The sequence below is a fragment of the Podarcis bocagei genome, assembly GCF_964188305.1.
Source record: "Podarcis bocagei genome assembly, chromosome: 15".
In the NCBI taxonomy this organism is placed as follows: Eukaryota; Metazoa; Chordata; class Lepidosauria; order Squamata; family Lacertidae; genus Podarcis; species Podarcis bocagei.
The window spans coordinates 32,150,295-32,177,872 of record NC_138141.1 but is presented as its reverse complement, the minus strand read 5'-3'; the positions used below and the strand labels follow the sequence as shown (position 1 = coordinate 32,177,872).

Below are 27,578 nucleotides of genomic sequence, written 5' to 3'. Positions count from 1 at the left end.
GGAGTGCTTCCTTTTGTCTGCCCCGAATCTTCCAAAAAGCTGCCTGCGTTCCTCGGCAATTCCTTTGGGGCCTTTGAGATTGTTCTGTGGGAAGCTCTGCGTTCTCTAGAATCTGCCCACCTGGCTTTACCCAGCGCAATTTCTGCGATCGCTTCGTAATTGTCTGACCCATTTCGCTGCTGTCCTCCTTTGTCAGCTCCCGCCATCTCAGTCCATTTAGAAGCGTGGAGCATTTCATCAGCATTGTCTAACAAATGGCCTACATTCTGCCGAGTAGCGCTGTGCTCCCGGGAGACCTCCATCAAAACTTCACTATTTCCTCTTAAGCTAATTTCCTCTATGCTGCTTAACTCTTTGAAGCTCTCCCTTCTCCTCTGATGACTGCTGCTTCCTCAACCACAGGTACTGCTTCTTTTATATGCCTGTTGTCTTTGTCCCTGGAGTTTTCTTGGCAAGGATACTGGAGTGGCTTGCCGGTTCCTGCTCCAGGTGGATCACGTTTGGTCAAAACTCTCTACTATGACCTGTCCATCTTGGGTGCCCTGCTCAGCATAGTTCATAGCTTCTCTGAGTTATTCAAGCCCCTTCGCCACAACAAGGCAGTGATCCATGAAGGGGAATAAAAGAAGGACAGATCCTGAAGCTGAGGCTCCACTACTTTGGCCACCTCATGAGAAGAGAAGACTCCCTGGAAAAGACCCTGATGTTGGGAAAGATGGAGGGCACAAGGAGAAGGGGACGACAGAGGATGAGATGGTTGGACAGTGTTCTCGAAGCTACCAGTTTGACCAAACTGCGGGAGGCAGTGAAAGACAGGTGTGCCTGGCATGCTCTGGTCCATGGGGTCATGAAGAGTCGGACACGACTAAATGACTAAACAACAACAACTGCTTCTTTACTACATTGCTCCAGACCCTCCAAGTGCCCCTATTTTCCAGGGACAGTCCTGGATTTACTGAAGCCATCCTGGTTTCTGATTTGATTTAATCCTGGAATGTCCTGCTTCTTCTTAGGACATCCCTGTTTTCATTGGAGAAATGTTGGAGTTATGTGACCCCAGGAAGCCCAGGAAATAAGTAAGTATACAACCTTTAGAAGACATCTGAAGGCAACCCTGTATAGGGAAGGTTTTTTCCAGATGGGTGGGGAATAATAATAATAATACATCCCTATTTTCAACGGAGAAATGTTGGATGGCGTGTTGCTCTCCTGTAGGCCAGCCTGAGTCCTCTGCAATGTCTTGCCAGGGATGAGGTCAGTGCTTGCATTGTAACAGTACCATTCCATCTTTAAGGGCTCTTGATCCAGGTGGGCTCTAATGGACAGGTGGCCAGTGAGCCACAGAAACCGCACATAGGCTGGGACATGGGCATTGTGAAGAAAGGCCCCGATCCACCCCACTAGTTCTCCAAGCCAGTCTGTCACGTGACTCCTGCCACCTCTTCAAATGCAAAAAAAGATTACTTAAGATGCCTACCTGAGAGGCATGAGGTACCTGAGCAACTGACTCAGGCCTCCCATTGGTCAGAAAGAGCCTGGGGTCACTCCTCCCAGGTGAGGGGAGAGATGCTTCAAAAACTGGGCTGCCCTTACAACACTGTTTGTTCCTCCCACCATCAGGGATCCTGACAAGACTTTCTATGAAGCTGACTAGACTTAAGCGTAGAATGTTTTTTGTGTTGTTGTTTTTCTGTAATACTGAATTTATTCCTTGTTTCCTAAATTTTTTTAATTTTTTTTGGTCATTTTTGAATTTTGAATGTTCTCTACGTTGTGTGTTTGGTATTTCCAATGCTGTGTATTAGGATGTTTTGAATGTGAGCTGTAAGGCGTTTTGGGTGCTTCTCATTGTGGGAAAGCAGCATATAAGTGAACTCAACCCATCAATCAATCAACCATGACACTGGGGAGGTGCTGTGGTCTAAACCACTGAGCCTCTTGGGCTTGCCAATTGGGAGGTCGGCAGTTCGAATCCTCATGACAGTGGCGAGCTCCCGCTGCTCTGTCCCAGCTCCTGCCAACTGTATGGAAAATGCATCGGGAAGACAAAATGTATCAACGAGTTAAGTGGTCTGACAGAGAGCCCTTCCTGCCTCTGTTCCTCCCCCCCCCCACTCTTGTTAAGTTTTTTGATGGTTTGAAAACAGCTTTTAATTTCCTGAGACTGTTGGGAGGAGGTGAAGCCCCCCACACAGTTGTTTTAATCAGTTGTGGAGAATAATGCCGGGGACCTTCTTGAATGCTGGACATTGTTTCGAGAAAGTGAGGCATTGGGAGGGGGTGGCTAGTGGATGATCTGCAAGCCACACAGGCTAGCTATAAAATCGGATGGTTTGGGCAGAGTTTCTTTGAAGCTTGTGCGTGGACTAATCAGCCACAGGGCCGTGCAAACTGAGGCTACCTGAGGGAGTCGCTTTGCTGCTTCTTGAGGGCTTCCAAGTGGCAGATTGAAGTGCTTGCTTGGTATGTATACATTGCTTGCTATTTTAGGATAAAATCTTTAATCTTCTCACTCACTTGTGTATTTTGTATTGCTTCTGAACCTCATTTTAAAAGGACCACCTTGCCTTTGGCAAGACACCAACCTAGCAGTTCGAAAACACACCAGCGTGAGTAGATAAATAGGTACCACTGCGGCGGGAAGGTAAACGGTGTTTCCGTGCACTCTGGCACTTGTCACATTGTGCCAGAAGCAGTTTAGTCATGCCGGCCACACGACCCGGAATGCTGGCTGCAGATAAATGCCAACTCCCTCAGCCTGAAAAACAAGATGAGCGCTGCACCCCGTAATCACCTTTGACTGGACTTAACCGTCCAGGGGTCCTTTGCCTTTACCTTTTTGCTTTCATTCGTCAACTTGTGCACTGAGACTTGGCGGAGGCCGTATGGACTGTCCGCCTCCGAGGCATGGAGGCTGAGTGCCAGTTGTAAAAGAGACAGGCTGGGGCCAAGCCAGAATTGTGGCACAGTAGCAACCTCGTTCTCTTTCCCTGCTCCCCAAGGCGTCTCAGGAAACACTGTGATGCTTCCTTAAGTGCAGATCTACGTTGCCGTCGTAGAAGAACAGAGCAGCTGAATACTAGCGGGGCTCACGGAAGGCCTTTTAACTGACACTTCCACTTAGATCTCCGCCTCCTCCCCATCACTGCCAAGGGACAGATACTTTCACGATGTCTTCGTCCTCTGAATATCATTTATTAAACCTCTGACTGAGGCAGAATCTTCCGTCTAAGAAGAAATACTTAGAGCCCTAAAAGAAAAAGAAAAAAACATAATGGAAATACTGATTAGAAACATTTGGAAGCTAACAGGGGGTAGATTCTCCTTCCCCCTCTCTCTGAAACTTTAATCTCTCTGGTGGTCTTTTTCTGCTTAAAGCAATTTGTCTTAGAGCGGAGAGATTGCCTCTCAGCTCTCCCCAAACTCTTAAGTCATGTCAAGTTAGCATTTCCAGCATGCTGCAACAGCATTTCAAAGGAGAGCCAGTGCGGTGTAATGGGTGGCATGTCAGACTAGGACCTGGGAGACCAGGGTTCGAATTCCCACTTGGCGATGAAGCTCACTGAGTGACCATGGGGGCCAGTCCCTGCCTCTCGCCCTACCTACCTCACAGGGCTGTTGTGTGAATTAGGTGAGGAGGTGAGGACCAAGTACACCAGCTTGAGCCCCTTGGTAGGGGGAAAGGTGGGGTATAAATAATATAAAAGCGAAATGAGCTAATCCTCAGATCAGAATGTGGTTCACCACTGTATGGTGACTGTGTTGTTAGATAAGCTGCAAAGGACCACCAGGCAGCCACAAAGCCCCATAGGCCCCACTTCCCCTCCGAGAACCCAGAGTTGGTGGGTCCATTTCTCTGATGCAACTATACATAAGGCTTTTTAAAACCAGTTCATGACAGAGAACATAGAAGGTCCTTCCAGTCTTGAGCTGCAACTTAACGGGTAGCTGATGGCAAATGAGTTATCAGTATCTTGTTCTGTTAATTGGAGTTACTTCCTACAAACATGGAAAATTAACACAACCTGTGTTCTTTGGCCTGGACACAGTCCCCAAACCTGCTGACATGCACACAACCCTGCCACATATGGCCTTGAGATTACATGGAGATTGGAAAGAAGAGGTTTCAGATAAGCAGAGAGGGTCCCGAAACTGAGGGCATTCATTGCACAGCCCTGTGTGTATACAATTTCAATATTGTCGAATCACCAGGTTCTCTGTCAAACAACAGCCCTGTGAGATAGGATGGCTGTTGGTTTGTTTAAGGCCATACATTTCAGAGGTACACAGAGGTTTCACTGAAAAGCAAACGATGCCTCTGTTCCCCCAAACAATGGGGAATCTGTCTTCAAGCCAACGTTGAGTTCTCTTTGTTGGGCAGAAAGACAGGGAGTCAGTTTTCACTGTAACGAATGAAAACTGCTTCCCAACTTACAAAACAAACAGGATAGTAACAAGCTCGTTCTGGCCATGGGGTGCAAGCCAGGGACTCCCAGGGGCCACGAGCACAGACGGCTCCGTCTTGAATTTGCAATAAACCAGAATAAAAGATTGGGCACTTTTTTCTGTTTTAGCTCCTCTCATGTCTTATTTATGATTCTATTGAAGGGGGGGAATACGTGGAGAGAATAATGCAGAGCTTGGCATGAGAAAGAAAGAATTAAGCAGGAAAAGAAATTCTGGGAAGTAGAGAAAGGGAAATAGGAGACTTCAGGGGCTTGGGAAGAGAGACAGAGCCACACAGGTCTTCAACAATTGCTGGATCCGGTGTGAAGCCATGTGAAGTTCATGGGCAATCTCGCTGCTGAAAGAGAAGCTGTGAGCATCAGAATGTTGACAAAGAGCACACACTGGCTCTTTTTCAATGGCTCCATATACACCCAAATTATCGATGGAAACCAGAAGTTAAAAACAAGTTGACCTACAAATCTCAAAATATAAATAAAATCACCTGCTAAAAATTATGCATTTAGTAATTAAGCTGAATATTAAAATGCATGACAACTATACAAATCTGGGTAAGGTAAAGGGACCCCTGACCATTAGGTCCAGTCGTGGCCGACTCTGGGGTTGCGGCGCTCATCTCGCTTTATTGGCCGAGGGAGCCAGCATACAGCTTCCAGGTCATGTGGCCACCATGACCAAGCCACTTCTGGCGAACCAGAGCAGCACACGGAAAAGCCGTTTACCTTCCTGCCAGAGCGGTAACTATTTATCTACTTGCACTTTGATGTGTTTTCGAACTGCTAGGTTGGCAGGAGCAGGGACCGAGCAACAGGAGCTCACTCTGTCGTGGGGATTCGAACTGCCAACCTCCTGATCGGCAAGTCCTAGGCTCTGTGCTTTAACCCACCCGCGTCCCATACAAATCTGGGTAGGCTTGGGCAAAATGGATCCCTCCATCCCTGATGAAACTGAGCACATTCACTGCACAGAGTTGGGCTAGATGACCCTCGGGTCCCCTTTCAACTCTACAGTGTTATGACTCTGAAAGCTGTGTAACACTCTCTCCATTTGCATCTGGGGACAGGAAATGTTCCCTTTTTCCTCACTCAAGGTTCAGGTGGCTCCACAGAAAATCATATGTCGGCCCGCTGCCAGAGCTGCATTAGGGATTGCGTTCCAGTGGCACATGGGACAAACCCCGACATTGATCATGGCTTGCACATCGACACTCATTTCATTTAGTCTGGGGGGGGGCTGTGGGCGGGATTTGGCTCCCTGCTCCCTGAGATTCAGAGTCACTTAGATGCAAGAGGCAAGACTACCTAATTCAATTAAGGGCCTAATGATTTCAGAGCTACTGCCAAGGAAAGCTATCTTGCACAGTGATGGGCTGTCAGGTATGCAGGGTGATAAAAGGAGGATCATACGAGGAGGAGACAGTCTGTTTTGAGGGATGGGACTTGGGCACAGCCTCCTTTTCATGGAGAGTTCAAGAACCAGTCTCCAGCGGCAAAGCTGAATCCAGTACAGTGGTACCTCGAGTTACAGACGCTTCAGGTTACAGACGCTTCAGGTTACAGACTCCGCTAACCCAGAAATAGTACCTCAGGTTAAGAACTTTGCTTCAGGATGAGAACAGAAATCGCGCAGCGGCAGCGGGAGGCCCCATTAGCTAAAGCGGTACCTCAGGTTAAGATCAGTTCCAGGTTAAGAACGGACCTCCGGAACAAATTAAGTTCTTAACCCGAGGTACCACTGTAATCCGTGAAGCAAGAAGGAAGTCCCACCGTGCAAAGGATCCTGGCTGGATCAGGACACGGGTGGCGCTGTAGTCTAAACCACTGAGCCTCTTGAGCTTGCCGATCAGAAGGTTGGCAGTTCAAATCCCCAAGACGGGATGAGCTCCTGTTGCTCTGTCCCAGCTCCTGCCAACGTAGCAGTTCAAAAGCATGCCAGTGCAAGTAGATAAATAGGTACAGCTGTGGTGGGGAGGTAAACAGAGTTCCTGTGCACTCTGGTTCAGTTGCACCAGAAGTGGTTTAGTCATGCTGGCCACATGTGGACAAATGCCAGCTCCCTCGGCCTGAAAGCAAGATGAGAGTCACAACTCCATAGTCTGCTTTGACTGGACTTAATTGTCCAGGGGTCCTTTACCCAGGGACGTAGGAAGGAGGGTGCAGGGGGTGCAGTTGCCCCGGGTGTCATCCCTGAGGGGGTGACAAAATGGCCACCACAGGGGGCAGCACTTACCGCAGGGCCTAGCCTGCAGTGCGCCCGAGCCACACGTCTCTCCTGGGAGTGATGCGGTGGCTCAGGGCCCTGCGCTGCCCAAAACGTCAGCATGGGGCTTGTGTCCACCAGATGGAATCCGTGGGCAGCTTGCCCCTCCCCTGTGGGTGGATCGCCCCACCCCCGCCGCTCTGGGTGCCGGAGCAGCTAGCTACACCCCTGCCTTTACCTTGCTGGGTCATAGATCTTTCAAGTGTCCCTATTTTCCAGGGATAGTCCTGGATTTACAGAAGCCCTCCCAGTTTAAAATTTGATCCCAGAAAGTCCCACTTTTCCTTAGAATGTCCCTATTTTCATCAGGGAAATGTTGGAGGATATGGAGTTATGAGACCCCCTGAGCAAAGGAGATGAGTAACTATACAGTGGTGCCTCGCAAGACAAAAAGAATCCGTTCTGTGATTCTATTCGTCTAGCGGTTTTTTCGTCTTGCGAAGCAAGCCCATTGACGGATTAGCACTATTAGCGCTATTAGCGGCTTTTAGCGGCTTTTAGCGGCTTATCGGCTTATCGGATCAGCTGATAAGCGGCTTAGCGGCTTAGAAAAAGGGGGGAAGGGGGAAAAACCCGCAGGAACTCGCAAGACATTTTCGTCTTGCGAAGCAAGCCCATAGGAGATTCGTTTTGTGAAGCACCTCCAAAACGGAAAACTCTTTCGTCTAGCGAGTTTTCCGTCTTGCGAGGCATTCGTCTTGCGGGGCACCACTGTACAACCTTTAGAAGACATCTGAAAACAGCCTTGTATAGGGAAGTTTTTTTTAATGTTTAATGTTTTATTATGTTCTTATATCTGTTGGAAGTCGCCCAGAGTGGCTGGGGCAACCCAGTCAGACGGGTGGAGTATAAATGTTGTTGTTGTTGTTGAATAGGATGTCCCTGTTTTCATCAGAGAAATGTTGGAGGGCATGGGATCAGACCAAGAACCCACCAAGTACAGCATCCTGTTCTCACAGTGGCCAGCCAGATGCTTGTGGCAAACCTTCAAGGAGGACGCAGGCCCAATAGTCTTGTCCCCTCCTGTGACTTCCAGCAAATAGCATTCAGGAGCATTTCTTCCTCTGACCAAGGAGGCAGAACACAGCTGTTATTGCTGGTAGCCATTGGTAGCCTTCCCCTTAAGGCGAGGCATGAGGCCATAAAAAACACAACACACATTGATATCTTAAGGGTGCAAAATGAGTATTTTAAATTGTAAAACAGAAAATCTAATGAAAATTATGCATCATAATAAAAAAGAGTGATGTCCCAACCAAAGAAGAATGGCAACTTATGTTGACAGAATATGCACAACTCGCAGACTTAACACATACCATATAACATATACGTAGAATAAGAGAACGAGAAGAACATACTTTTAAAGAAGATTGGCAAACGTTTATTGAATATATGGGAAATAACTGCACAGCTGAAAACGCTGGCAGCATTAAGATAAATTCAACAGTGTAAATAAGCTTTGGTGGATGCAATAATGGAATACTGAATGGTATAGTTTTTGTAAAATATGCAGGGATTTATAATATGTAAATTGAACCATGGAAAGAGAATAAGGGAAGTCATTGGTATCTTAAGGATGTAAAATGAGTATTTTAAATTGTAAAACAGAAAAGTGTGTGTGTATATGAAAAAACAACAATCAGAAGCAGGGAAGGTATTCAGATGCACTTAGGCAGGTCTGGAGCAGATGGACTCTGGAAGGACCGCAGTCCTGGGATGACTCAGCAGAAACCTTCAGAAGGGAAAGCTCCGTCAAGAAGCTCAAAGGTCGTCAATTCAGCTGGGATTTACCGCAATCACCGTTGCAAGGGGGCAGTGAGCCAAGACAAGCTGCCACAGCCAGGGAGCAATGGAGCATCCCCTGTCTTGTACAGCTACGCTTGTCACTCAAGTGGCGGTCAGGTGGAGAGACGTTAACAGGGGGTCTCCTGCACCTGAGATTGTGCAGCGACACAGAAAAGAGAATTTCTGGGGTCTGCTGCCTTGCTCACCTCTGCAGCACAATTCTGCAGCCTAGAAAAGAATTCTCCTGCGGTTCCCGCCTGCTCCCAGTCAGTGAATGGAAGAAGAGGTATAATGTCAAAAGGGAGAGTAAATTTTGCTGGAAAATCCCATAGGTGGGTTGCAGGGGTTTTGCTATACGTCTTATTATTTTTGTCTTGGATGGTGGGTTATGTACTTTTCCTTCATTGAACAAATTGTCTCCCATCACCATCTGTAGTGTGGAACAGTGGTTAGAGGGCCCAGCCAGGGCCTGGGAGGCCTGGGTTCAAATGCCTTACTTGGCCTTGAAGCTCACTAGGTGATCTTGGGAGTCAGTCCCTGCCTCTTCTGCTTAACGTACCTCACAGGGTTGTTGCAAAGATGAAATTTGGAGGGCAAGGGCCACACCACACCACCTGGAGCTCCTTGGGGGAGAAAAGTGGGATAGGAATGTAATAATAAAATTAAAAATAAAACTCCCCTGTGGTGTGAACTATGCATCCTACGCAGATTCTCACACTTCACTTTAAACTTTGGAGAGGATTTAATGAGGTGTCTCTCCCCGTGAGGGTTTCACAGGTCAGGCAGCGTGGGCAGACGGGGATGCAGGCAAGCCATCCAAGTTAGAGGCCGTTACTGTCTCCCATGAGAGGGAGTTTCACAGTTTATCCTTGCGTGAAGGACTTTATTTTCTCTGTCCTGAATCTCCCAAAATTATGTTTTTATCATTATTATTTCATAGCATTTATTGTAGAAAACTTCAAAGCGATTTTTTAAAAAGAATATAACAAGGGGATTACTAGTACAGTCGAACCTTGGATATCAAACACCTTGGGCTCCCCAACAAATCAGCTCCCGATTGATTGAAACCTGGAAGTGAGTGTTCCAGTTTTTGAATGATTTTCAGAAGTCGAACGTCCGGCGCAGCTTCCACGGCTTCCGATTGGCTGCAGGACACTCCTGCAGCCAATCGGAAGCTGTGCCTTGGATTTCGAACAGTTCCAGGAGTCGAATGGACTCCCAGAACACATTCTGTTCAAGAACCAAGGTACAACTGTAAAATAAAAACAATTAAAAGAGTTCAAAAATTTAAGAGCAGCAGTGAACTAAGAATACATCGGTATTCTAAATACCAGCCTTGTCTAAACAGTAATGTTTTTCACAAGTGCCGAAAAAGTACAGCGAAGGCGGCTGCCTGGTGTCAATAGACAGGGAGTTCCAAAGTGCAGGTGCTGCCACACTAAAAGATCAATTTCTTATAAATACAGAATGGGTATGATGTGGCACCCATAACAGTGCGAGTTCTGCAGATCAAAGGGGTGGAGTGGGCATATATGAGGTAAGACAATCTTCCAGCATTCCATCCTGGATAGCTCAGTTGGTTAGACTGTTGTGCTGATAACACCAAGTTTGCAAGTTTGATCCCCGTACGGGACAGCTGTACATTCCTGCGTTGCAGGGGATTGGACTAGATGATCCTCAGAGTCCCTTCCAATGCTACAATTCTATGACATTCAGTTTCATGGGATGTCCATAGGTTCTAGCATCATGAAGTTTCTTGGCTTTATGGCATACTTCTGGGTGTCCCAATTTGCGGCTTTTGGAGGTTCAACGGCCAGGTCTAGAGGCGGATGTTCTTCTTTGCCATCCAGGGAATATCCTTGTGCTAAGCAGAGTTTGCAGCAAGATAACGGCAGATTTAACTCTGTGCCGTTTTGAAGCGAGAGAGAAAGTAGCTCTCCTTTCTCCAGCACTATCTAATTGCAACTCAACCGCCATTACCTTCTGCCCCTGGTGGGATATAGTCTTTCAGATTCCTTTTGATGCAAACTCAGCTCTTCCAGCCACTTAGTGGAAAATTGCAGGCAGGCCGTAGTCACTGGCTGGTAATTTCCATACTGAAAGGAGGGTCCAGAGAACAAAGTGTCCCCTGGGAATACAGCTGTTGGCTGTTCCCGCTGGCCACGGCTGGGCATTGCTGCCTCATATTGAATCCAGCCATTGTTCTATCAAGTCCCTGCTGTCTCTTCAGATTATAAATAGCTTCAAAGCTTTCGCAAACTTGTTGCTCAAAGAGAGAGGAGGAGATGAAGCCTGGGACCATCTTCATCGCATGAAGAAAAAGAAGAAGAGTTTGGATTTGATATCCCGCCTTATCACTACCCTAGGGAGTCTCAAAGCGGCTAACATTCTCCTTTCCCCTCCTCCCCCACAACAAACACTCTGTGAGGTGAGTGGGGCTGAGAGACTTCAGAGAAGTGTGACTGGCCCAAGGTCACCCAGCAACTGCATGTGGAGGAGCGGGGAAGCGAACCTGGTTCACCAGATTACGAGTCTGCTGCTCTTAACCACTACACCACACTGGCTCTTGTTTCCAGGTAGGGTAAGAAGGTGCGCCCCCTGCTGACTGCTCAAGAGTGCCCTGGTAAGTGGCATTACCTGATGGCAGGCCGTGTGCAAAGTCAATTGGCTATAAATACGGACCCCTCAGCAGGGACCGAGAGAAACAAATCCTGGTGGTTTTGCCCTTTATCAGCAGAAGGCCAAGTACAGCAAAAATCTGCAGTTTTCCCCCTATTACATAGAATCAGAGAGTTGTTGAGTTGGAAGGGACCCTAAGAGTCATCTAGTCCAACCCCCTGCGATGCAGGAATCTCAACTAAAGCATCTATGACAGGTGGCCACCCAACCTCTGCTTATAAACCTCCAAGGAAGGAGAGTCCACCACCTTCTTAGGGAGTCCATTCCACTGTCAAATGGCTCTTACGCTCAGAAAGTTACCATATTGTCAGGAACTGGGCAGATGAGGAAGAATGGTGGAGCAGTTGAATGAGATGCTTTCCCTGGAGGGTATCCCAGAACCCGTACCCTCCTGCCAAAACCAGGTGTCTGCTGAGTATAGCAGAACAGAGAGCTCAGAGGCAACTGTCACGTACCAGCCACTATCGGAGGCAGGAGGAGGAGTCAGATAAATAGGGAAGTAACAGAGAAGGGGGTGGAGCTTCTCTCGGGGCATTATGGTGCATCTTGACTTTATCTTTGTAAATTGTATTAATACAGTGGTACCTTGGGTTAAGTACTTAATTCGTTCTGGAGGTCCGTTCTTAGCCTGAAACTGTTCTTAACCTGAGGTACCACTTTAGCTAATGGGGCCTCCCACTGCCACCACGCCGCCGCCACGCAATTTCTGTTCTCATCCTGAAGCAAAGTTCTTATCCCAAGGCACTATTTCTGGGTTAGCGGAGTCTGTAACCTGAAGCATCTGTAACCTGAGGTACTACTGTGAACAGAACTGAAAAAGATTGCTGTTTCTCTATCTCACTGCCTGCCTGAGAATCAGCCAGCAGCAGCCGACAACACCCTGACAGTTATTCCTGATGTTTAGTCGGAATCACCTTTCTTGTAAATTGAAGATGTTGGCTCAGGTCCTACCCTCCACAGCAGGAGAAAACAATTTAGTTCCAACTTCCACGTAACAGCCCTTTAGATATTTGAAAACGGCTATCATATCTCAATTTCTTCTTTTCCAGGCTAAACATACCCAACTCCCTCAAACGTTCCTCATCAGGCTTGGTTTCCATGAACATCTTGGTTGCCCTCCTCTACCAGCGTTCCAGCTTGTCGATATCATTCTTAAATTGTGGTGCCCAGAACAGGCCTGACCAATGCAGAATAGAGCAGTACAGCATCACACTGTTGATTTGTGTTAAGCCTGTGGTCCCTCAGATCCTTTTTCACATGTACTACTGGCAAGTCAGGTGTCCCCCATCTTATATTTGTGCAGTAAGTGTTAAATCTTACATTTGGCCCTATTGAAATTCATTTTGTTTTGGCCCAGTTCTCCAGTCTGTTAAAGTCATACTGAATCCCGATTCTGCCTTCTGTGGAATTAGCTACCCCTCCCACTTTGGTGTCATCGGCAAATTTGATGAACTTCCCCTCAATTTCTTCATTCGAACATTCATAGAATCATAGCACCAGGTCTGTAAGTAGACTCTGAGCAAGGACTCTCAAAGGCCCTTATTCTGAGGAGGCTAACGCCTTCAACAGTGCACTGGGCAGAGCAGGCAGGAAACTACAGAACATAGGAAAGGGGTCTGAATTCAGGTTGGACAACTGGCCCAGGTTGGAGAACTCCCCTCAAGGAAGTAGAGCCTAGGGATGTATCCTCTAGGCAGAGGCTTACAGAGGCCAAGTTTCCTTTAACCTCTCTCTGGACAAATTACTATCTTGGAGCTGTCCGTGGTCCTGCAGCTCATAACCTCCCTTGCACTGTAGGTTTTGAGCTGCAGTACCACGGAGAGAGCAATGACAAACCTAGACAGCATCTTAAAAAGCAGAGACATCACCTTGCCAACAAAGGTCCGTATAGTTAAAGCTATGGTTTTCCCAGTAGTGATGTATGGAAGTGAGAGCTGGACCATAAAGAAGGCTGATCGCCGAAGAATTGATGCTTTTGAATTATGGTGCTGGAGGAGATTCTTGAGAGTCCCATGGACTACAAGAAGATCAAACCTCTCCATTCTTAAGAAAATCAGCCCTGAGTGCTCACTGGAAGGACAGATCCTGAAGCTGAGGCTCCAGTACTTTGGCCACCTGATGAGAAGAGAAGACTCCCTGGAAAAGACCCTGATGTTGGGAAAGATGGAGGGCACAAGGAGAAGGGGACGACAGAGGACGAGGTGGTTGGACAGTGTTCTCGAAGCTACCAGCATGAGTTTAACCAAACTGCGGGAGGCAGTGGAAGACAGGAGAGCCTGCCGTGTTCTGGTCCATGGGGTCACGAAGAGTCGGGCACAACTAAATGACTAAACAACAGCAACAACCACGGAGAGCTCCTGTCGCACAACAATAAAATTTGTGGACATCCAGTGAAGCTGAATGTTGGAAGACTTGGGGCAGATAAAAGGAAGTACTTCTTTATGCAGCACGTAGTTGAACTATGGAACTCACTCCCCAGGAGGCAATGATGGCCACCAACGTAGGTGGCTTTAAAAGAAGATTGAGCAAATTCATAGAGGAGGCGGCTATCGTTGGCTACTAACCATGATGGCTATGCTCTGCCTCCATTGTTGGAGGCAGCAGTGGAAACGACAGGAGGGGAGAGGGCTCTTGTGTTCGAATCCAGCTTGCAGGTTCCACACAGGCATCTTCCTGGCTACTGTGAAACGAGGATGCTGGACCAGATGAGCCACTGGCCTGATCTAGTAGGCTTCTGTTCCAGTAGGCTTCTGTTATGTTATATTCTTAGGAACTGGAACCAGGACCAGATCTAACTGATTCTTTAGTTGTGCTCCCTCCATTGCTGGGCTAGATGACAACTGGGATCCCTTGCAACTCAACGATTCTGTGATTCTATAGCAAGGTTGTGCTCTCTGTGCAGGCGCCTGAGAAACTGCTACAGATGCCCACCAGGCCAAGTGAGCCATGCCGTTTTATTGCCAAGGAATGGGAAGTCAAATGGAGGCTGATCAGCAAAATGTCAATGTCGCGAATGTTCATAACAAAGCAGGGCATAATGATTCCTGATTGAAATTACTTCTAGTCTTCTTTCTCCCTCACTCACCAAATCCGTTGTAGGGACGTCTCAGCTGAACTTTCCCTGTTAGAAATAAAGAGCTACTTTGCTCTTCCCCGGCAATGAACAGAAACCTGCCCTCCAGAAATTGAACAAGCAAAGTCTTTTTCCTAGCATAGAGAGAAAACGAGGAGGGAAAGTGGATTTTATTTCATTGCAATGTCTGAATTTTGATGAATGCGGTTCTGTGCAAAATGGTTTTAGGGAGTGGCTGTGGTTAAAACTACCCCTCCCTTTTCATTATCCCCTTGCTTAATTTTTTATAAGGTTTTTCACCCTTGCTTTAACTCTCCGTCCACTGCAGACAGAGAAGCAAAGTATAAGGGTAATCAATAACAGCATCAGCCGCAATAGGAATAATATTTCATCTGCTGAAAGTCTTTGCAGGATTTTTTCAGGGGTTCAAAATAAAAAAAACACATTTGAAGAGGGTGTGGGAACAGAAAGGACAATGTGTCCCAACCTCCAAGTAGCAGAAGCTGATGTGACTAAGGTCAGTCATTTTCCCACCAAAGGGTTTTAGATTCATCATTTTGGCTCTCCACTCCTGTCCTGCTGTGATCCAGCATGGGATAACAGCCTAAATCTCTCTAAATTGCTTATCAGAGACTCGGAGGTAAATCAATGGATTTCAATGGGGTTGCTGAGTAGAAGTTCCAGGCAAGATGACAGCAAGGAGAATGAAGAAGCTTGAGGAACTATCACCATCCAGCCCCCAAAGTGGACTCTTCTCCCCTCCCCCCACCCCCACTCAACTGCCACCATATTGCCCTGAGCGGAAGGGAGAAGAAACAGGAATAGGTTTTGCTAAACAAACACTTGTCTTTTCTTTTTTTTAAAGTGATGCTTGTAATAATCTTCTGCAAAATGCTTTGGGAGGTCTGCCTTAAGTAGCATGTAAATATGGCAAGTCAGTAATAAATAAACAGGGCTAAAGAAACCTAAAACATGAGGGCTAAAGATGTGGGTGGTGCTGTGGTCTAAACTACCGAGCCTCTTGGGCTTGCTGATCAAAAGATCAGCGGTTCGAATCCCCACAACGAGGTGAGCTCCCATTGCTCAGTCCCAGCTCCTGCCAACCTAGCAGTTCGAAAGCACATCAAGTGCAAGTAGATAAATAGGTACTGCTCCGGCGGGAAGGTAAATGGCATTTCCATGAGCTGCTTTGGTTTGCCAGAAGCGACTTAGTCATGCTGGCCACATGACCTGGAAGCTGTCTGCAGACGAACGCCGGTTCCCTCAGCCAGTAAAGCGAGATGAGTGCCGCAACCCCAGAGTCGTCTGTGACTGGAATTAATGGTCAGGGGTCCCTTTACCTTTAAAGAAAAACAGAGCTAAAGTTCAGGATGAACTGGCTGCATGCACAAATGTGATCTGTTGCTCCCTGCTTTGGCATAAACACCCAGGAAGCTGCCTTATTTAGAGTCCACAGGAGGGGAGAGGGCTCTTGTGCTCAGTGGCGTAGTGTGGGGGGTGCAGGGGGGGCCGGCCGCACCAGGCACAACATCTGGGGGGGGCACACTCGCACTCGCAGTGCGAAAATCGAGTGCTAAAATCCACGGGTTAGGGGGCGCAAATTACTTGCCTTGCCCCGGGTGCTGACAACCCACGCTACGCCACTGCTTGTGCTCGAATCCTGCTTGTAGGTTTCCTTCAGGCATCTGGCTGGTCACTGTGAGAACAGGATGCTGGACTAGATGGGCCATTGGTCTGATCCAGCAGGCTCTTCTTATGTTCTTAAAAATAATTTGCTGGATCAAGCCAATGGCCCATCTAGTCCAGCATTCTTGTCTCAGATGCCTGTGGGAAACCTGTAAGCAGGAGCCAAGCATCAGTGCAGTGGAACATGGCTGCCAATGTCTCAATGTGTGCATTAAATGTGTGCCTGCTGTCTGTCACTCCCAACCTTCTAGCTTTAAGCATCAAAATACTAGCCACAAACCCACATTTGTGGCTTTTTAACACACACACACACACACACACACAGAGAGAGAGAGAGAGAGAGAGAGAGGGAGGGAGGGAGGGATGGAGAGAGGGAGAGAGAGAGAGAGAGAGAGAGAGAGAGAGAGAGAGAGAGAGAGAGAGCCTGGCAATTGGCCCAGAGCCCCCCAAAGTCAGCCAGGGCAGTATTCTGTTCTGGTTGGCTGGCAACTTGTGTCTTCTTGCCCCCATTCCCGCTGCAAATCAATGCACCCCTGTCTTATCGATTCTACAGGCCAACAGGCTGAGGCAACCTCCCGAGCCAGAAATACGAACTTCCTTCCTTCCCTTTTAATTTGTTCATTACACTGAGAGATTATGATTGCTGATTAGCTCATCTTCAATCAGACTCACTGCCAGGCTGTGACCATGGAAATGCTAATGCCATTAAGTGAAGATGTCCGATGGGCAGCCAAGCCCTCCTTCCTCTGCCATATATCCCTGGGTCCTAAGAGCAAGGCCATTATTAGGCAGCAAAGTCTCAGACAGACTTTTCAGTCCAAACCTACCAGTCTCCTTGGAGCCAGGTTTGGAGGAATGAGAGACGACTCTGTCTGGGCTGAGGAAATGACCACCCCAGAGAGAGGTCTGGGGCCAAGCGATCTCCACACCAGAGGAAAACAACAAGTTTCAAGTCTGCAACAAGGAAAGCTGGGCTCCACAGAGTTTTGCATTGGGGGAGAGGGAGGGTCATTTGGCACCAACTCTTGACCACATTCCCTACTTGACCACAGCAATCTCTCCAGCTGCGTGAGGAACCTCTATCCCAAAGGCCAAATATGACCCACTCACTAGGCCTCCCCATTTGGCTCACAAGGCTTTTTTCAAGAAGCCCCACTGATCCGCCCCACACCTGGTGACACGCAGTCCAGCTTCATTCCTTGACTGAGGAACTATCGAGGCTGTCAGTGGCTACCAGTCATGATGGCTCTGCTCTGCGCCCACAGTCGGAGGCAGCCATGCTTCTGAATGGAAAAACACAGGAGGGGAGAGGGCTGTTCTTGCACTCGGGTCCTGTTGCGGGTTTCCCACAGGCATCTGGTTGGCCACTGTGAGAACAGGAAGTTGGAGTAGATGGTCCTCCTTTGGCCTGATCCAGCAGGCTCTTCTGGTGGTCTTCTGTGACGGCCACAGGAGGTCATGAAAGAATCATAGAATCATAGAATCATAGAGTTGGAAGAGACCACAAGGGCCATCGAGTCCAACCCCCTGCCAAGCAGGAAACACCATCAGAGCACTCCTGACATATGGTTGTCAAGCCTCTGCTTAAAGACCTCCAAAGGAGGAGACTCCACCACACTCCTTGGCAGCAAATTCCACTGTCGAACAGCTCTTACTGTCAGGAAGTTCTTCCTAATGTTTAGGTGGAATCTTCTTTCTTGTAGTTTGGATCCATTGCTCCGTGTCCGCTTCTCTGGAGCAGCAGAAAACAACCTTTCTCCCTCCTCTATGTGACATCCTTTTACAGTATATATTTGAACATGGCTATCACATCACCCCTTAACCTCCTCTTCTCCAGGCTAAACATGCCCAGCTCCCTTAGCCGTTCCTCATAAGGCATCGTTTCCAGGCCTTTGACAGTGTGGTGTAGTGGTTAGAGTGTTGGACTATGACCTGGGAGAGACCAGGGTTCAAATCTCCCTCACTCAGCCATGATGCTCACTGCTGAAATGCCTAAAATGACCAGGAGAGTCAGAAATCAGGAAGACCAAAATTTTAATAAGGAATGGGGGAAATTGATAACTTATCTTAAAGACCATTGTAAACCGTTAAAATCCTTAGTAGGATTGCAATATCACTTGTAGTTTAAGGTTGAATTCTGGACATAACGGAAGAGGTAAAGGATTTGGAATATCATAAAAGACGTGGGAGGAATTGATTAATACTAGGACCCGCAAAGGGGAGGGTGGAAGTCCAGGAGATTCCTTGGGATCTTGCTTTTATGATTTATGTTTGATATACCTCTGTAAAATTTTAATTTGAAAAACCAAATAAATAAATTTGTAAAAAAAAAAGAAAGAAGCAGCAGCTCTCTGGGTGGTCTTGGGCTCCTCTGTGTGTAGAAGAAGGGTTGCAATATAACTGTGATAGACAGCCCTTTATTATCTTCCTCCTCCTCCTTCTTCGTTTTCTTCTTCTTGCTTTGTTTTCTTTCTTCTTCTCTAGATTAGCTGGGCTTTGTTGTATTTTATTTTGAAAATGTTTATTGAAAATTGATTATAAGAGAGAGAGAGAGAGAGAGAGAGAGAGAGAGAGAGAGAGAGAGAGAATGAGAGAGAGAGAGAGAGAGAGAGGTGGGATCTAAATTATGGTTACCAAATCTGTCCCCGGGAAATGTGGCAGCGACAGCCTCAGCAGCCTGGAGCCAGCCTGGTAGCGCAGTTGGCTCTGGCTGGCTTCAGGAGCTGCTCACTGCTCACTGCCGCCACCACTGCTGAGGGGGAACCAGGGACATCCGGTGGTACAGATCTCCTGCCCCCTTCCCCCTTTGTTTTGATAGATCGGGGGGGAGGCTCAGGAGTCGCAGGCGGGCAGCCATTGCCCAGGAGGGGCTCAAAGCGTGTGGTTTCTCTGCCAGGCAAGGTGCAAAGCCCTTCTTTCGCACCCTGTGAAACATAAATGAGCAGAGTTTTTTTAAAAAACTGGGCAACGGCCGCCCACCCGCGACTCCCAAGCCTCCCCTGATCAGTCAAAACAAAGGGGGAAGGGGGCAGGAGATCAGGGGAGGCTCAGGAGTCATAGGCAGGCAGCACGCCATTATGTTTCACAGGGTGCGAAAGAAGGGCTTTGCACCTTTATACAATGTGCATGTGTGATTGGGCCCAGGGTCTTTTGCCTCACCATCCCCACTACTAACTCCCTGTTGCTACTCAGCTTCAAAAAAAAAAAAAAAAAAAAGGGTCCCCGGATTCATTGAGAAATATCTGGTAACCATAATCTAAATGCAAGAAATGGAATGCATCAAAACAGAAACGATCTTGCAGAAACCCAAGCAAAGGGGGGAGCGTGGTCAGTGTTGTCCTACTGGTTGCAGAGCTTCAGGGATGCTGCAGCAAGTGCCACAACCATAAAGTCCAACAGAAGGCATGAGGTGGGGGGGGGCGTGCGTCGGGATTTGGCACCGCACAGGGCGCCACTGAAATGTGAGGTGCCAAAGTCCACCACTGACCCAAGGCCAGAGTAACAATTTCCCTCGTGTCGCGTCCCTCATCAAGCCTTTCTCCCTGCAGCTGTTCCCTTTTGATGCAATGTGGGACCGGATGTTGGGAAAGAAGACTGATTGTGTCTCCCAAGTCCACTGAAAGTGCAGCCCTCAAAACGAAGACCCTCAACGAGATCGCCCGACTGCTCTGCCGGCTCAGGGCTCCTTTCACCCACGACGAGGGGAGAGTGTGGCTGCCTCTCTAATTGGTCCTTGCCTGCTGCGTCAGTCTCCATTTCCTCTCCACCTCATCTCCTTCCATCTCCGGAGACCGGACGCTAACGAGACGGGACAAGCCTGACGAAACGGTTTCGATGCAAATTAACCAACGAGCCCGCTGGCGTGGAACATCTCTGGACGGGGCCTGATCCACGTTGGAAGCTGCCTTACAAAGCCACTGCTGTGTCTTGCTCCGTGTCGTCCACACTGGCCGGCAACAGCTCTCCAGGATTTCGAGCCCTGCTTGGAGATACCACTGGGAATTAGAAGCCTGGGGACCTCTGAATGGAAAGCAGGTGCCATTCAGGTTGGCCGCCATCACTGCCTCTTGTGGGAGGGAGTTCCATAGGTTAATAACGTGCTGCATGAAAAAGGCCCTTCCTTTCATCTGCCCTGAATCTTCCAACATTCAGCTCCATGAGATGTCCCAGAGTTCTAGCGCTAGGAGGGGAGTTAAAATTTCCATTTTCCACATGCATGCCATGCATAATTTTATAAACTTCTATCATGTCGCTCCTTAGTCACCTTTCCTCTATAAGCTAAAAAGCTCCAAACGCTGCACGCTCTCTTCAAAGAGGAACTGCTCTTTCCCCGTGATCATTTCATGGAATCAAAGAGCTGGAAGAGAACTGAAGACCATCTTGTCCCACCCTCTGCAAGGCAGGAATCTGCAGCTGTCCCATATGGGGATTGAACCTGCAACCCTGGCATTATCAGCACCACGCTCTATCCAACTGAGCTATCCAGGCATGCTATATTTTGGTTGTCCTTTTCTGATCTACCCTGAGCTGTAACTCCACTCCACAGGTCTTGTCCATTATGGGATACATTTCCCCCCATTTTTTTTCATCTCTTGCCCAGGCTTATTCATATACACTTACAGTAGTAACATAAAATAAAATAATAAATGTGTGTGGGAGTCTTTTAGCAACCTGAGAATTTCAAATTGGATTGCCTGATATATTCTTAAAGGTGGGCATCTCTTTTATGCTTTGTTATGGCCGACGGCTGGAAGAAATCAAGCACACTGAACTTAATAAGCATTTTAATAAAAGATGTTACCTTAATAAATGTGGTTTATTTCACTGTGATAAACATGGTACAATGCTCTCACAAGCATGCAGGGAGAGGGAGAGGGAGAGGGAGAGGGAGAGGGAGAGAGAGAGAGAGAGAGAGAGAGAGAGAGAGAGAGAGGCATATTAAATTTAAATACAATATTCTTATCAAATGCTGGCTGAGTCAGATGCTATAACTGCATGTTCCAGAGATCAACTGAAGGAAAAGTTTGCAATAAACAGAATGGCTTGATCCCACCTGGAAATCTTTGCTATAGTTACTGAAATATAAAGGAGAGGCGTATTTGTTTTTAATTCAATAGGCAAGTGATACACAATACTGTATTTGCTTTCATTTTTTGGGAAACAGTAAGAAGCTGCTGCAGACTGAGTCAGACCATTGATCCATCAATGTTGACTGGCAGAGGCTTTCTAGGCCAGTGGTGTAGCGTCGGTTGCTGGAGCCCGGGGCAGGCACACACACACACACACACACACACACACACACACACACCAGGTGGGGGGATTGGCAGCCCAGTCCTTGCCTCCAGAGTGACCCCACCTCCACCAGAGCAAAGCAGGGTCATGCTGAGCCGCCTGCCCACCCATGCAAGCAGGAGCCCTGCTGGCCAAGGTGGCCCTTGGTGGGTAGAGAGAGGAGCACCAGGCCAGGCCATGCTGGAGGTGCCTGTGGGGGGGCACCTGGTTAGTGCCTGCTCAAAAATTGTGCACCCGAGGCCATAGCACCCTGCTCCAGGCTTCTGCATGCAAAGCAGAGGCTCTGCTGCCAAACTAAGATTCCAGTCCTCATGCGCCCAACTCAAGGGCTGAAATAGGGCTGGCCTTAAATTGAGCCAGCCCTACCTGGAAGAAAAAGAAGAATTGATATCCCACCTTTCAGTCCCCTTAAGGAGTCTCAAAGCAGCTAACAATCTCCTTTCCCTTCCTCCCCCACAACAAACACTCTGTGAGGTGAGTGGGGCTGAGAGACTTCAGAGAAGTGTGACTGGCCCAAGGTCACCCAGCAGCTGCATGTGGAGGAGCGGAGACAAGAACCCGGTTCCCCAGATTACGAGTCCACTGCTCTTAACCACTACAGCACACTGGCTCTCACACCTGGCGATGCCAGTGGGAACGGAACATGAGACCTGCTGTGTGAAAAGCAGATGCTTCCCAAAGGGCCTTTGCTTCTGATTTGCTATTTGACCTTTATTAATTGCAAACGACATGCCTCTCGGCAGGGCCAGCCCAAGACATTTTGCTGCCTCGGGCAAAGGAAAGGATGGCGCTCCCTTTCTCATTCCAGATACAGAAGCTGGCTGTACCCGAATTGACTGTGGCTTCAACATTTCTGAAGGGAAAGGGATCGCTGGTCCACCTGAGAACATCAGGCCAGAGCAGGCTATGTAACAGATATAGCCCTGTCCTCCAACAGAGAAAGACCCAGGATGCTTAGAAGAAACACAAACAGACACACACACACACACAGAGAGAGAGAGAGAGAGAGAGAGAGAGAGAGAGAGAGAGAGAGAGAGAGAGAGAGGTATCTTGTCATGCCTCAGTCAAGGGATTCCTCTTCAGAGGAGGAATGGGAGGCCCTGGTCTTACACCAGGTCCTGGGGCAGGTTCTGGGAATGAGGAGCAAGGAGCCAGGATCCTCCAATGAAGGCCAAGGACTCTTGTCTGCATCCAGAGTGAGTTCAGACTCCGACGACTGTGTTTTGGTTCTCATGCCATTTTGGACAGAGCAAATTTTGAAGATTCATCTTTAAAGACTCAGCCCCCAAATACACAAGAGGTTGCCTTCTTCCCGACAGACCCTCTCAGGTGCTGAGATCAGCAGAGGGGGCTCTGTTGGCAGTTCCTCCACCCTCAGAGGCTTGGAAGGTGGCGGCCCAGGAGGGAGAGGGCCTTTTCTGAGGCAACCCCTAAACTGTGGGAAATTGTTTCCACAGCGGTGTATCTGGCTTCCTTATGCTTCTGCCAGAGGGTGATGAACACACAGCCTCTTTAACCCTGGCTTTTGACCCTTGAGGTGTGTATTTTAAGCATCCACTTGATTTCTTTGCGGTTGGAAGTTGTTTTAAACTGTTTTTAATATTGCAATTTAATGTTGTCACCAGTCCTGAGACCTTTGGGTGAAAAGTGTGTAATTTATGAATTAACTAATTGTTGCTATTACTATTTTTATATATTAGGGTTGTGCCAGAAATTCATGCCATGCCCTGCCACCTCCATCAGTTGACAAGACAAGAAGTTGCATTAGCACATTTTAGGAACCACCTAATTTTTGTGGTCGTAAGTTGTTCTAAACTGTTTTCAATATTGTCTTTTAATGTTGTAATCCACCCTGGGACCTTATTAGGGCAAAGGGCATGTGATTATTATTAATAATAAATAAATAAACACATGCAAACTATATCAGATTTCTCCCCCACCTCTAGTGGATTCACCCAGTCAGGCTGTGCTCTGAAAAAACCCTAATTCTGGGTGGGAGTTAGTAAGCAAAGACTTCTGTTGCATTTTAAAGAGGAGTTTTCAGGAATCTACTCTGCACTCCAAAGGGAGGTTCTAGAATTAGCAGTGAATCCTGCATTGGGGGGTTGGGCCAGATGACCTTTGGGATCCCTTCCAACACTACGGTTCTATGATTCTGTGTGTTCATCCACTGTATTCCCCCCCCCTTCCCAAGCCTCCCAAGGATGCTGGCTTTTAAGAGCATCATCAGAAGACAAAACCGGGAAGCATCCTCAGGCTTGCGAGCAGCTAGTTAAAATCCAAGGCTGTTAAGATCTACAACGGCACTCCAGAACCTCTCCTTGCCTCTCCCTCCACTCGTCCTCAGGCAAAATTCGCCATCAGCTTGACATTACAGTGAAGTCTACTTACCCAATTAGACGCAGAGCGCTTCCCCTCTGAGCAGGGCTGAGCCGGCATGAGTTTTTCAGGCTTATTTTTTAACAGATGCTGCATTTATCTGGAAGCATCGCGAGCAAAGGAGAGCAGGTCAGGAAAGGGGATGTTTGTAGAGAAATACAAAGGAAAGCTATTAAAGCCCGTCTTCAGGACAGGGAGGCCGGCTGCTAGTCATCAACCGTTTCTTCTTCGCTCCAATTCATACGTGACCAATTTGGCACAACTGGCCAAGCTACCCCCAGATCCCTGCTCTGTGGACTCAGGCTCCACAATGCATGTGGCAAGTTGTGAAAAGGCTACTGGCCTTTGATGGCCTAGTTTTGTCTCCACTGTCAGAGCCAGTCGGCCTCTGAAAACCGGTTTCTGGGGATCGCGAAGGAGGACAGAGCCCTGTTGCACTCAGGTCTTGCTTGCAGAGACATCTGGTTGGCCACACTGAGAAGAGGATGATAGAGTTGATGGTCTGCTTTGTGCCTGATCTAGCAGGGCTTTAAAACAACAACAACAACTTTATTGTATCCAACCTCTCTGGGGAGAAATTTGATTCCATTCACGCCTAAAGGAACTTGCCTAACTCGTGATTTCTGAAACGAGATGCAAACTGAAACAACACCACTCTCTAAAATTCGCACTGAATTCTGCATTGCGGTTCTCCAGCCAAGCGTGAAAATGCATCTGCTGTTGCAAACTGTGAAATCAGGTTTGCAGAAATGCTTTGCAATTGGGAACTTGCTGTGCAAAAATGTGTATCTTGGACAACATGACCTAGGAGAGAAAAAGGTGTGTGAGAGTGATGCACGTGAACGTAAGCAGGTACTCTCTCGGCATTAATAAGGATCAGGCAACACAGCAATGGAGAATTAGAAGGTGAAGTTTATTGCCAGGCAATAAGGACCCAGTTTGGAAACTCTTCCAAAAGGAACTGGGACCCCGATTGACAGAAATCCAAAGGTCTTTATACCTGAGCAGATCACAGCAAATCATAGATCATGAGGCAACCACGAGGCAGTCACGATATCGCCAGCGAAAATTAGCCAATTAGCAAGCTTCTTGCCATGCTTCCAGCTACTGGTCAAGCACTGGTCAAGCACAGAGTTCTAGTTCTGCTTTCCGTTGCTTGCAGTGACACTCTGTCTAACCTCTCCCCTAGTTATGACAGGACAGGGAGTTTGGGAGATTTTGTGGTTTAGCTCTTCCTGTTCCAGTGGACTAATTTAGCCTGTATCTGAGGGGGTTTTGCACCAGTATCTCTGATTCACGTCTTCCCCTTGTCCAGGGTACACGGATGTTTGTAGGGGAAAGGTCGGCTCCTAATTTTGCTGTTTCAAGCAGTTTGCAGTTAGCTAAGGCACAGCTTCCCTTTGATTCAAAATGGATTATAAAATACTGTAAGCCCTGATTATGTGTGAGCATATATGAATATATTGATTACTGATAACTGATTATATGAATAGCATGAAGGTAGCCCTTCTTCCTTGCCTCAAGAGAAGAAATCCGAACTAAAACGTGGGTGGGTTTTCACGAGGACCAATTTCTTCAAAACGAACAGAAACAAATTGCAAGCTGATGTGGGCATGTGGAGAATCGGACTGTAGAAAAGAGAAAATGAGCGACACCCAAATTGCTATTTTTCTCCATCCCTGCTTTCCTGCCCCTCTAGCCAATTCCTTCCTGGAGCCAATCGCAGGATAAGGAGGGAACATGCAAGCATGGAAGAGATGGGTCTGCGTGGTCATGCGCTTGATTGACAAGGAAAAATCGATCCAGCCAAGGGACACTAAATCAATGGTGGCGTTGTTTGTGGAAGAGGTAGCAATAGACAGCTGAGCGAGTGGATTAATAGAAAGCAGGTTTGTTTACCAGACAGCTGTGCCATCACCTGCGATGCCCTCAGGGAGGGAAGGAGCTGCAAAGATGTTTGTTGTTGTTCCTAAAAACGATTGTCACAAATTTCTACTGGAAAAGGGTTCCTCAGCCGTTCCACCAAGCGATGGCTCCTGCATTCCTATGTGAGCCTCCTGTTCTCCAGTTGACAGCAGTACACTGGGAACGGATCTAGGGATCCTAGCAGACCACAAGCTGAACATGAGACAACAGGGTGATGCAGCAGCAAAAAAAGCTAATGCTATTCTAGGCAACATCCACAGAAGTATATTGCCCAGATCAAGGGAAGTCATAGTGCCCCTCTATTCTGTCTTGGTGATTCCTATAATAATTAATAACAATAATTTATTATTTATACCCCGCCCATCTGGCTGGGCTTCCCTAGCCACTCTGGGTGGCTTCCAACAAAATATTAAAATACAGTAATGCATCAAACATTAAAAGCTTCATATGGCTGCCTTCAGATGTCTTCTAAAGTCTGGTAGTTGTTGTTCTCTTTGACATCTGGTGGGAGGGCGTTCCACAGGGCGGGTGCCATTACCGAGAAGGCCCTCTGCCTGGTTCCCTGTAACTTGGCTTCTCGCAGTGAAGGAACTGCCAGAAGGCCCTCAGTGCTGGACCTCAGTGTCTGGGCAGAACAATGGGGGTGGAGACACTCCTTCAGATACACTGGACCGAGGCCAGTTCTGGGCACCACAGTTGAAAAAGGATATTGACAAACTGGAGGAAGTGTAAAGAAAGGAAACCAAGATGATCAAGATGATTATGAGGAATGGTTGAGGGAATTAGGTGCATTTAGCCCGGAGAAGGGAAGACTGAGATACCCATCTTCAAATATCTGAAGGGCTGTTGTCACATGGAAGATGTAGCCAGATTGTTTTCTGCTTCTCTGAGGGGCAGGACCTGAACCAATGTGCGCAAATGATGAGAAAGAATTCTGACTGAACCTTAGGAAGAACTTTCGGACAGTAAGAGCCGTTCAAAAGCAGGACGGACTGCCTCTGAAGGTGGTGGAGTCTCCTTTGTTTTTTAAACTGAGATCGAGTGGTCATCTGTCAGGGCTTCTTCAGCTGTGATTCCTGCATTATAGAACGAGGTGACCCTTGAGGTCCCTTCAAGCTCAACAATTTTATGATGTTATATCAGTAGAAGGAAAGGATGGAAACTGAGTTTCTGAAACAGCAGTACAGCAAGATCGGAATTAGGCACTTTTTGTCATTTAACTGCTACGTTACAGTAAATATATCTAAGCTCTCCAGTACGGCTGAATCAATACTTGCGGCTGATAAATGGGGGGGGGGTGCTCTGAAGTAGGGAGGCAGTTTGCCCCCAGCAGCCCCTCCCTGGAGCTGACCCTTCCACCCTTCTTCCTCCAGCAGCATGACCCCTTTCCCTTTGCTGTCAGTCCTGAGCCACCCAGATCCTTTTGCCCATCTCTGAGCTCCACCCCAGGCTAGGACCAGGAGATCCAACACATGCCTGATGCTCCCCGGAGGATGCTGGGTCCATAAACCGATGATTGAATTGCACCTCGACCCACAACGTTGCCTTTTCATCTGCGACAGTCACTGCGGCTGTAATATTCTTCATTTGCTAAGTAACTCTGGGTCCTTTTCAAGACTTGCGGGGGGGGGGGACGACTTCAGTGTGAGGGACAATTACTCTTGCTCCCGTGTAATGGCTTCAACATGACAGAGGCCAGGTGGGTCGGCCTTTTGCATTGAGGCCTGCCATATTAGATGGATGTCTCCTTCGGAACAGAAAAGAGAGGAGATCCATAAGAGCTAATATTATTTACCTCGAATCAATGGGCAATCCAGCAGCTGCTTGTTCAGCAGCTCAAACTGGCCTGTTTCGACTACAGAGTGCTTAACCCCGCTCTAATTGGATTTATGGCAGTCATCTCGAGTCCTCTAAGCTTGTTATTGTTGTTTCTAGGAGGTCAGGGGGCAGGAGGGAGAACCCAATGGGGATTTTTAAAAAAACACAAAGAATTGTAGAGTTGGAAGGTACCCTGAGGGTCATCTAGTCCAAC

At 47.8% G+C, this 27,578-nt stretch overlaps 1 long non-coding RNA gene across 1 annotated transcript in view; it reads right to left on the bottom strand.

The window, feature by feature from the left end:
* Positions 1–20,957: 20,957 nt before the first annotated feature.
* LOC308574946 overlaps positions 20,958–27,578 on the bottom strand; it is a 29,848-nt gene continuing 23,227 nt past the window's right edge. Inside the window, exons 2-3 of the long non-coding RNA XR_014002658.1 lie at positions 23,633–23,720; positions 20,958–21,024 (exon numbers count right to left, since the gene is read on the bottom strand). This is a non-coding gene — a long non-coding RNA (uncharacterized lncRNA). The remainder of the gene's footprint in view (positions 21,025–23,632; positions 23,721–27,578) is intronic.